We start from the raw sequence: 12,161 nt of genomic DNA on the forward strand, positions 1-12,161 counted from the left end.
GCAGCTATTAATAGAAGGGCGGAAAGGAGTTAATCTTCTATTAGATTACAGTGGATAGGGAAACTGTCATCCAATTGGTAGCACTTTCTCTAATGCTAATCAACCAGGCAGTAGGGAAAAAGGCTTAAATACACATTAGAAAGGTCTGCAGCCTTTAATGCCATTATAAACGCTGTCTTCACAGGGGGTAAGCTATTACGTGTAATGCTGTGAGCAGAAGCACAGCTCCAAAGGGACACAGAAAAAAAAAAAATCTAAACACGTCTGTCCACAAAGGAGGCAGAGTATTGACCAACTCTAAGGGGAAAGTGACCTTAGTTGGGTGACGAAAAGGAAGATGCACAAGGAACAGATGGGTGTCATGTGTCTGAGGAGGACATACTATCACCTACTTCACATACCATTCAGGAAGCCCAACATGGACAGAGTCAGGAGGGAATGGCAGACCAAGAAGCAGCAATGAACATTTTTATGTGTTTTCAAATAATCATTTTTAAAACTAAACATTGAAGGAGATTTTCTATATATATTTTGAAAAGGTTTTAACTTGTCAATGTTACAAAAGGCAAAGGGGTGTTAAAAAGTGTTGTGAATCACGGATTCAGGTCAACTGAGCGAGTTATGTGATATTGGGTTGGAGCCTGCTCAGGAGGAGAACATACTCTAAGGTGCATTCTATTTGATAAAATTAGAATATGAAAATGAATTAGATGAAAGCATCATGACAAAGTTAGATCTAGTGACATTGGTAGGCCACTGTGTTTACATAACAGAATACTTTCTTATGAGATGCACATTCAAGTATTTGAAGGCAAAAGGCATGATAATGTGGAATTCATTCTCAAATGGTTTAGAAATAATTAAATGTTAGCACACCACAAATACCAATGTGGGTAGGGTAAATACTGCATGATTCTAACCTGCATGAGGAGTTGAAAATACTGAGACTCATAGAATTGGAGAGATCAGTGTTTTCCAGGGAGCTGGGGAAGGGGAGGATGGGAGTTGCTATATGTCCCTGTATACCTGCAATGAGAAGTTTTGATGGCATGTAATTTATACTTTAATGAAGTTGTTTACAAAGTAAATATAAACAGGTTTAGGAGGAAAATGCCATAGATGTCTGCCGGTTATCATAGGACAGTGGCTTAATGAGGTCTGTCAACTGCTGCTTTGGAAGGAGATGGTTGTAGTCTACGTGCGGCATGTGTGGACAGTTGATGAACTGATCATTGCATCAATTAGTTTTATAAGCTAGGCATTTTCCTGTCTCCTTTTCTTCCACTATCATCCTACACCGTCACTTCGGCAAACCATAATTGGTTGAATATTCCCATTTTTCAGATTTGGGCTCAGAAAAGTTGTTAGACTGGCATAGCCAAATCTCATACTGTGAGACCTTCTGGAAATGGGAGCTTCCATGTGGCTATGTTGGGTTATGTAACACCAAGCTGGCAAAAAGCCCCATGCCAGCAACGGCTGTAAAGTGACAAAGTACACAAACAGAAAACAATGTTCCAATTTCCTGCTTCGGCCAGAAGAAAATTGTGGCCACACCATCATAGAACCATTCTTTTTCACCCCAACTTATAAAAACACAACAAAACATTAAGTTAAAATAGAATTGATTCAATTTCACATATGATGGCAGGAAGTTTCCAAAGGGAACTGCCACATGAGTTCATGTGATCTTTATCAGTCCACACTGGGTTACTCACCTAACAGTAATCATTTTAAGGGTGTGTGCCTATTTTGTGGCTGAGGCGGAATCTCACACTAAGATTGTAAACGTGTTAAGAATGAGCAGTGGGTAAATACCTGCTTCCTTTGGTGCCCAAGTTTCTTGATTTTAGGACATTTAAAAGTTATTTTTAGAGGGCATGGGCTTGACATCTGATGCCGTTTTGCACATTTCCTACCCACGGTGAAATGCTTAGGGAGGCACCAGAAACACTTGGTTTATGGAAGCCTTCCATCGGATTCACTGTCCATGGGATGTGTCACCATTATGAAACACTCCCTTTCAGAGGTCCAAACGCTGCCCACTTGCCTCTTCTGAACAGATGGCTGTTCCCTGTGGGAACCCTGACTGGTAATGCTGATGTATGACAGAAGGTGTCACATGGAAATAAAAGAGAAGGGGGACTATTTGGGAAGGGTGTGGAAGAGGAAGGGGACAGGGAAGGTAATAGGTAGTGAGGGGGGTGAATATAATAAAAACACATCATATACATGCATGAAAATACCATAATGAAACCATTATATACATATATATATAATATATATCCTAATAATTTTTTAAATCTATGGTTATTAGTATAATATATGGGATGTGATTTGGAAATGACAATTCTAAATAATATATGAATACATACAGTGATTATTCTAGTACTTGGCTGCCACTGATGGCCTTGAAGAATATCTATATAAACTCAGAGGTAAATGTTATGTAAAGGTCCCTCACAGAACAGCTTTATTCTGAAATACTCTTAGTTCTGACTATATTTCCTGGACCATTTCAGCAAAACTCAGTGGGAGGCAGCTGATAGCTAGACAGGGGAGATGAGGGCCATGGCTCTATCTACAACATCTCTTCAGGCTTGGGGGGTCCACCAAGGAGGGAAATAAGGGGTGCTTCAGGCTTGCTACTCCTCACACTTGAAAGAGAGCACGGTGCATATGTGGAGTGCACTGGACACCCAAAGAACTGGGAGGTGAAAGCTATGTCAAGATTGGAGTGCAATGTTAATGTAGATCAGAAAATGTAGGTTGCTAACTAGTGGTTTTGGAATGTGTCTCTAGACTTGTAAGGACATGAAAAGTCAGTATGCAGTATATGGGCAGACATATTCCTGCAGTCCCACCAACATGTCACTTTGGGTTTTAGTAAGATAAGCACAATGATGCCTGAAACCACACATTAGAGCTTCAGACAGGGAAAAGTGGCAGACTCCGAGTTCATTCCAGGTAAGACCCAGGGTCTTTGGATTTCCTCATCTCTCTCTTTTCCCAGCCATCCCACAGCTGAGATTACAGACTGGAGACGAAGTGATGCTCTTGGGGGTCATCTGCCACAGCAGATGTAGAGGAAGGGCAGAGCCAGGTACTCCTATCCCGGGGTGGATGGATTCACAGGTTACCTTCTGAGTAGCCCTTCCAACTACGTGCAAAGAAAGACACCAGAGGACCACACTGGAAGAATACATAAGGCACATCCTACCACATGGTTCTGCCCAACGTGTATTTCTGCCAGGCTCCGAACATCAGGCATCACAGCCAATGAATTTGATGAAGTTAGCTGCATGGGCTTGCAGAGACTATGAAATTAAGAATGCTCAATTACTTGTCTTCTTTCATAATCCCATCCAAACCGTCTCCTAAATATTCATTGTTAAGAATCCCCCAAAGTAATTATTAACACACGAGCCAGCCGGTGCTTGTAAACCATCTTGCAAATACAAAGGAAGACTCTGTAAATGTTTATTCTCATTAACTGAGACTAATTTGCCAATGGCTTGATGCAACATTCCCACATAATGGTTTCTTGGTGATTCTCACTGTGCATGACAGGAAGCGGCACAGAAACAGTGTGGTGTGCTCCTGAACCCTTGGATGCCTGGGAGGAGAGCCGAGGCAAACACATTTCTACAGTTCCAAACAGAGACAACAAAAAGGACCAGTTGGGGTTCTGTGCAGCACGGTCATTCTTTCAAGTCTGTGCTTCGTGGACTGCATGCTGCTATGATATAAAGCGTTTCCGTGTTCTTTAGGTCCTGGGAATAAATCCTGAAAGACGAATGGTTCTTCCAGGTGAGGCACCTTGCCTGGTGTCAGAACAGATTATAGAGGCTTGCTTGCCATGTGCCTCATATCAAAGGGACATGAAAAAGGGACATTCTTCTAATGCTGCTCTGTAAGCTCCTACCTGCTTAGGGGAAACCAGCCCCTGAAACACAGATGTCTCCAGTATGATGGATTTTGCTTGTGTGTATGACAGTCTATTAATTGTGTAATAACTTCTTTCTCTATAACCATGCTCTGGCATCTAGGGTGGGGCTGTCTTTTCCAGGGTGAGCTTTTTAGACAGCAAATGTATCTATGAACACAGACTTAGCATCTGAATGAATCAATCCTTAGTTTATACCCAACTATTTTCCCAACTTCTGTAGTGTAGGACACTGTCCCTCAACACCCACAACCACCCCACGGCCCAGTACCAGTAACCTAGACCATCTTCACTGCTTAGAGCCCACTAATGTTTCATATTACCCGTCTCCATGATTTACATAGCTACCCCATTCCTTCCCATGAAAATCTCAATAATAGCTCTGACATGCACTTTCTCCTCATCAGCCCTGGAGCTTCCCAAGTGGTCTGTGGCATCTTCTGCTTCTAGAGATCTGGATAGTTTCAATCCTTCACGACAGGCATTTCCTTGTCTGCATGTCTTATGTACCACACATAATTAAAACGTACCAGGCATGTTTTTCAAAAATGGATCAGGAAACAGGGCCAATGATGTGATGACAATTCTTCTGAACACATCCCCAACTTCCTCCTTTGTGTGCACACTCCCTGGTGCCAGGCCCGCCTCTATGTTGATAGCCAGTCCCACCAACTCTATTGCAAGTAGGGCTGAGATATTAATCTGTTTCAGACCTTAGTAACTTCAGTATTTATTATATATTATTAAAATGTGTATAGACTCAGGATTGGCTAGTTCAGGCATTACGAGTATGCTCGTAGGCAAGTTTACTATCTAGGAATCAGCTTACCCTGGGTTTTTAGTGTATCTGTGGGGTGGGTGGGTTACATGTGTATGAAGGCCAAAGAACAACCTTGGGTGTTGTCCTTGAAAACACCATGTAACCTTCTTTGAAACGGAGTCTCTTTTTGGCCTGGAGCTTGCTAAGTAGGACAGACTAGTTGAGCAGTGAGTCTCAGGGATCCTTCTGTCTCCACCCCTCCAGAAATGATGAGACAAGTGCCTGCCCTTACACCTGGCATTTTATGCGAGTTCTGGAGGTGGCACTCAGGTCCCCATGCTTGCAACGCGTGCTATCCAACCAGTCCCTTTGGAACCTTTTTTGAGGATTTCAATGACTTGACAAATGATCCAGTGGGCTACTGAAGAAGGGAAAGTACAGATCCGGGAGGTGGGCTGCTCCTAACTGAGCCCTTAACACACCTCATCAAGGTCTGTACCTCACCGCAATTTCCCTGACCATGTTGGAGAGGAGATCGTGTATTTATGTCTCTTCTCACTATGACATTGCATTCAGAGTCATTACTACCATGTGGCAGGAAGACTTTTAATAAAACCTGCTAATGGAATATGATAATTACATATATAATTAGGGATGATGGAGAACAGATGTATAATGAGGATGGCCGTGGACTGGGGCAGCTACCGGAAACGTGTGTATTGGTCTTAGGAGGTATGTTTTTCTGGCTCTCCCAAATGAAAGCCATCTTCAGTTTTTTATACTATGCTTTCATCCCAGGCAAGGAGAAAGTGGGAGCCTGGGTAAGAGATGAGAAAAAGCAAAGAAATACTCTGTGAGCCACTAAGGCCTCTGGTTTTGGTACAATGACATCCAAAAACAAAACAACAACGGAAAAAAAAACAACCCAAAAAACCTTAAATAGCATTTGGCTGATGCTGTCATGAGCCAAGAGAGTAGAACATCATGTTCATAAGCTTCTCAACTGAGATGGTTAAGACTTTCCACTTGACAGGCTCCAGAATCGCCTAGACGGCAGGTCTCTGAGTATGTCTGTGGGGATCTTCTAGATGCCGTTAACTGGGGCAGGAAGACCACCCAGACTACTGGACTGACTGAAAAGAAGAAAATGGGGGAACAGAAAGCACTCATCTCTCTCCCTGCTTCCTGACTGGATACAATGTGACCGGCTGCCTCAAGCTCCTGCCAGCTTGACCTCCCCATATGACAGACCATGACAGAGGTACTCTGAAACTCCGAGTGGAAATAAACACTCCCTTCCTCAAGCTGGTTGGGTATTTTATCACAGTGCAGGAAACCTCAGGACAAACTGTTCCAGCAGCAGACTGTGTGCCCAGGTGAAGACAACTCCCTTAGGCCCTGCCAATACTGCCGGCCAAAAGCTACCCAAAGAAACCCTGCAGAGTACGTCTTGACCTCCAAATCAACTACCTATAGATTGTCAATACTCAGGCTGAATGTCTCCCTGAAAGAAATAAAATACTTGTTTTTTGCTTTGTTTTGTTTAGAGAGGCTTCACAGCTGTCAGCCCAGCCAGGGGTGCTGTGGGATGGTCTGTATGTCAAGTGTGTTGCTGATTGGTCAGTAAATAAATCACTGATTGGCCATTGGCTAGGCAGGAAGTATAGGCGGGACAAAGAGAAGAATTCTGGGAAGTGGAAGGCTGAGTCAGAGAGACACTGCCAGCCGCCATGATGACAAACAGCATAAGAAGATGCCGGTAAGCCACGAGCCATGTGGCAAGGTATAGATGAATGGAAATGGATTAATTTAAGCTGTAAGAACAGTTAACAAGAAGCCTGCCATGGCCATACAGTTTGTAACCAATATAAGTCTCTGTGTTTACTTGGTTGGGTCTGAATGGCTGTGGGACTGGCGGGTGACAGAGATTTGTCCTGAGGTGGGCCAGGCAGGAAAACTCTAGCTACAAATGGCGTCCAACGTGGGGCAAGAGTTTCCACCTAAAAATTGAGAAAAAAGATTCTAAAACGGAGCTAAAAACAGCTTCCTAATTGTCTCTCTCAAATGAGTGGCAGCTGCCGGTTTGAGCTACTGGTGGGTTCCTGCAGTATGGCGGGAATGAGGCCTCTGCAAGTGGCACATTAAACTGCTTGGTGGATTTAGCCTTTGCTAGTACAAAACAAAAAAAGAGGTTTCTGGGCTATACGCTGCTTGGATAAAAGCATAGACCCAGGATAGCTCCCAGAGCTGGTGGTAAATGTAGCCATGTGGGGAAGCTGAGGTGGGCGGAGCCAGCAGCCACAGCTGCTGCAGTTTAAGGCAATAGATTCACAATAAGACAGATTCAGATGTAATAGTTTACAGTGTGTGTAAAATATACGTAGGCTTGAAAGAGACAAAAAAGGAATATATACAGTTATATAAAGAAATAAATAGTTTTTAAAAATAAAGTCTTTAAAGAGACAGTAAAGGTAGTATAAAAAATAAGCCACGTAAAAATGGATATTACACAGAGAATCTGGATTGTGTTGTCTTTGGGATTTTTAACTGCAGAAAAACATTTGATTGTAAAAGCTGTTGAGTTATGCCAAAATGTATATTTTAAAGGTACCTTGACTTCAAAATTTGGATGTAAGGATATGTTGCTTTGGAAAAGAGTCTCTGCTTTTGTTTCCACAGAAAGCCAGAGGCTATGGATTTGTTCCAGATTAAGATACATCAGGTTTGACCAGCCAAGACCACCTGAAAGGTCTCCGATGACACCATGGCCCAGATGATCCAACATCCAGAACCGTTTCAAGGCAACTGGCTCACATGATACACCCTCATGGACTACTCCATAATCCTAAAATATTCTTTGTGTCCCCATAAGATACAGCGCCCCCCTCCAGCAGGAAGTAGTAAGAGAAACTACGCCCAAATTCCCAAATATACCAAGCTGACTTTGGAGATATATAAAGGTTAAAACCTTCCTTTTTAAGAAAAGAAAAGGGTAAGTGCTGTGGGATGGTCTGTATGTCAAGTGTGTTGCTGATTGGTCAGTAAATAAATCACTGATTGGCCATTGGCTAGGCAGGAAGTATAGGCGGGACAAAGAGAAGAATTCTGGGAAGTGGAAGGCTGAGAGAGAGAGACACTGCCAGCCGCCATGATGACAAACAGCATAAGAAGATGCCGGTAAGCCACGAGCCATGTGTCAAGGTATAGATGAATGGAAATGGATTAATTTAAGCTGTAAGAACAGTTAACAAGAAGCCTGCCATGGCCATACAGTTTGTAACCAATATAAGTCTCTGTGTTTACTTGGTTGGGTCTGAATGGCTGTGGGACTGGTGGGTGACAGAGATTTGTCCTGAGGTGGGCCAGGCAGGAAAACTCTAGCTACACAGGGGTTGCTCACTGAGCTCTGGGAAGAGATGACATTAGCCTAAAATCACCACTATACCTTAAGAGCTACTACCATTTACCCTTATTGTTTCTCCGGCACACTGGCTAGGGACCAAACGCCAACACCCTCATGAGAGACGTCCTTCTTATCTGCACTATACTTCAGGCTTTTCCAGTGGGGATTCACAAGGACTGTCACCCCCATATGTCAGCTCAAAATAGGGAGTGGGGCAGGCAGCTCTCTGGGAAATATAAACAACCCAAAAGAATGTGGGAGTCACAGGTGTAAGACATCCTCTGTGATTATACTTCAGAAAACCTTATAAGCAGTCCAAATCAGAAAAATCACAAAGCTTCTTAAGCAACACTGCCCGGGAACGGTGACCATGAAGTGAAATAAGTAACCGCAGTGAAGAAAGGGGTGTGTGTGTGTGTGTGTGTCACGCCAGCATGCACCCCAACATCAAGCCCGCCCTCCTCTCTTTCTCTGCTCCTGATGCCTTAGCAGTCTTAGCAGCAGGCTGTGTCCTCCCTAGGGTAAAGCACTCTGGATCTAGGAGTCTGTGTTCACGTGGTTGGATCCAGGAGTCTGTGCTCACGTGGTTGGATCCAGGAGTCTGTGCTCACGTGGTTGGATCCAGGAGTCTGTGCTCACGTGGTTGGATCCAGGAGTCTGTGCTCACGTGGTTGGATCCAGGAGTCTGTGCTCACGTGGTTGGATCCAGGAGTCTGTGTTCACGTGGTCTCTCTCCTTGCCCCTCCTCCTTCTTTGTAGACTTCTCCATCACATAAAGAACACACAGAGCGGCTGGAGAGATGACTCAGCAGTTAAGAACACTGGCTGCTCTTCCGGAGGGAAGGGTTTGAGTCCCAGCACACACGTGGTGGCTCCCAACCATCAAGGCATCCCAAGTCTAGTTCAGGGGATCCCCGGGTCCCTATTTGACCTCCAGGGGACTACATGCACATGGTGCACAGACATACTTGCAGGTAAAACATCTATATTACACTTAAAGAAAAAAAAGAAGAGTCTGTAGAGGAGACCAGCCAGAGGCTCTCACGAGCCCCTGCTGGGAGGACTGGGTTCGAGTCCACCAGGGGATGTCAACCCAGTCCCTGGAACTTAGGAAGGAATCCTGAAGTAGGCACTGGGACTTGGCATTTTTCACACAATGAACCTAACTTACACATGGGGATCACATACCAGCTAGATTATTTCTGCCCTTGTAACGGCCATTCTTGGCTGTCAACTTGACTACATCTGGAATTAACTACAAACCCAAGCCGCTGGGTACTCCACTGAGTGATTTTTAGGGAACTGGCTCACTTGAAGTGGGAAGAGCCACCTGAAATCTGGCCCACACCTGGTGGCAGCCTGTCTAAAAGAGAGGGAAGAAGGAAGCTTTTGCTCTCTGCCTGCTGCTTGCCCTCACTCGCTGGCAAGGCCATTCCTTCACTAGCATTAGAGCCCACCTCTTCAGGATTCCAGCACATACTGAAGACCAGCTGACACATCCAGCCTTGGGAGCAATTACTGGATTCTTGGACTTTCCATCAGTAGTCAGCCATTGTTGGCCTAGCTGGACTACAGTCTGTAAGACATTCTAATAAATCCCCCTTTTATACACATAGATTCATTCTATCAGTTCTGTTCCTCCGGTGAACCCGAACACAGCCCTTTACCTCTCTACCACGGGCTACTCTCTCCCACCTTTACCTGATTCACTCTATCTTCATTTATTCTCTCACAATTTCTGTCCCTCTCTTCAACTACAACAATGAAAACCTCTGTCAAATGAAAGGCGGCTGGCAATCTAATGTCACGAATAAACAAGCTGGCGCTGTTCCAGCGTGATCCCATACCCGACATCTGTCTCAGTCAGAGGGAAGCACAGCTGAGCCACACACATCTGTCCTGGCAACCACAGTAGGGACACAAATGAAACACCCTAAATTAAATTCCAGCGAGCTGCATGTCTAATGAGGATTATTAGCAGATGTGCACGCATTTAAGAAAAAGCTGCTGATGGCCTGATCCTGTTCTGACCTCTTTCGAAGGCACGGAAGCCCCGAGAAATGAAGCTGCGATGCAGACCTTCAATCTTGATCAGGTATCGGAAGACCAGCCCTACTGAGGAAGTGGGGGCAGTCGATATCCCTACAGGACAGACCACCATCCTCAGGGGTTCTTCCTCCATATTCTTCCTCCCACTCAAAGAGGATGTTGGCACTTAGGGTGGCTGCCTCTGAGTCACTTAGACACACTTTGCATTTAGATCTTGTTGCCATGGTTATCCTGGACACACCCTCTGGGGTTGCTCCTCCTGTGCTCTCAGCTTTTGGCCACCGATGGCTCCACATCACCTGCTGTCCTACCCTACCAGTTCTTGACACATGGTTTGTCTTGGTTTAGCCATGCACATCCTCTAAACCTATAACCTGTCCTTTTCCCATGAGGACAGGACAAACACAATGCTCAATGAAAATACCATGCTATTACTTTACTTTTCACTAGTATTTTTTTTGCTGGTTTTTTTTTGGGGGGGCAGCCTCGCCACCTGTTATTAAAATCTTAATATTTACATAATATTTCCTGGTGAGCCCAGCTACTTGGTATCTTACATTCTGGAAACACACACAGAAACATGATTCCTTTATGCATACATGTAATCCCTCGTGAGGGATCTAAGCCCCCTGCCTCCTGTGTATAATTCCTACATAAATGATGCAATGCTTATTTTACATTTAATGAACTCAACGCAGCAAGGGCTTTGGGGCAGACACTCTGCAATTTAAATCCTGACCCGACTGCCTTTCCAGCTTTCATGTATTTTTTATTACCAAAGCTTAGTTTGTTTTTTAAAAGTATCTTTAATATTTTTAACATTCTTTTTGAAATGTAGAACAATAACCATGAGACAATCAAGAAAAGGAGGACTTCTGTTAATGTTTGAAAAAAAAAAATGAAATGTGGACAAATACCTCAGCCACGCTAGAACAAGAATGATGGCATGATGAGAATCTGGAGAAAGGACCAAGCTGGACAAGAGTCCTTCTCAGCCTTTCATTTCCAAGTCTAGATTTTGTATTTTCCTGCAGGAGATTCCACTGTCCACAGTGCTCTGGCCTCTGTGGGGCAATAGTGTGTTTTTTTCCCAGGGGCCTTGGTAAAGCCACCCCACATGGCTTTATTCTCAGCTGCAAAGCTGGTGTTCCTTACCCCACATCCTAATGCTGTAAATCGGTAATGACTTCTTCATCCTGTGCCATGGATGAGGCAAGGTGTATGTAACCCAGCTGCCTGGCAGCCTGTGGTGGCTTCAGCATTGTCTGTCCCCCTGCTCTCTGCTCTGCTTCTCCCCATGGGGAAGGGGGACCCTGCAAGCAGTGACTGACATGTCCTGGAGCCAAGGCTTAGTTTTTCTAGAGAATGCTTTGGGAGCAAATCACAGCTCACTTCTGTTTTCCTCCTGAAAAGTGAGTAAGGGGAATTTTCTAGATAACAGTAACATGATGCTGACATTAGACATGGTAATTCACAAAAGGCTTTCAGGATTACTTCATTTCATGTCCACTACTTTGCAGGTTGACATAAGGGTTATCCCCATCTCTGTGTACAAACAGGGAAATGTTACTGTTATCTAGTGGAAGAAAAGGAGACAGGAAAATGCCTAGCTTATAAAACTAATTGATGCAATGATCAGTTCATCAACTGTCCACACATGCCGCACGTAGACTACAACCATCTCCCCCTTCCCCATGGGGAGAAGCATAGAGGACCAACCCTTCAGCGAGTGGGAAGTGAGTACTCAAACAAAATACATCTGAGACCTTCTGCCTCCCACTCAGGCCTATCTTTGGCAAAAGATGGTGACCTTCCAGCCCGAAGCTTCTCTCCCAGTGTGTGGAGTCTGATTTCCACATCACAGCCGTCACAGGAAGCAATTCTACAATTCACACAGGCCATCTTGTAGCTCTTCTCCTATATTCTGAGCTGACAATTCCCACTTCCAATCTGAAGCAGACCAGACATTGCCATAAGATGGGTATTCGGTAACACAAAAACTC

The 12,161-nt window shown here is 44.4% G+C and overlaps 1 protein-coding gene across 1 annotated transcript in view; it reads right to left on the bottom strand.

Moving 5' to 3' along the window:
- The window catches only part of Tmem108 (transmembrane protein 108), a 166,693-nt gene that overhangs the window by 61,010 nt on the left and 93,522 nt on the right, over nucleotides 1-12,161 (bottom strand). The window lies entirely within an intron of this gene.

Source organism: Peromyscus eremicus, chromosome 7, assembly GCF_949786415.1.
Source record: "Peromyscus eremicus chromosome 7, PerEre_H2_v1, whole genome shotgun sequence".
NCBI classification, from domain to species: Eukaryota; Metazoa; Chordata; class Mammalia; order Rodentia; family Cricetidae; genus Peromyscus; species Peromyscus eremicus.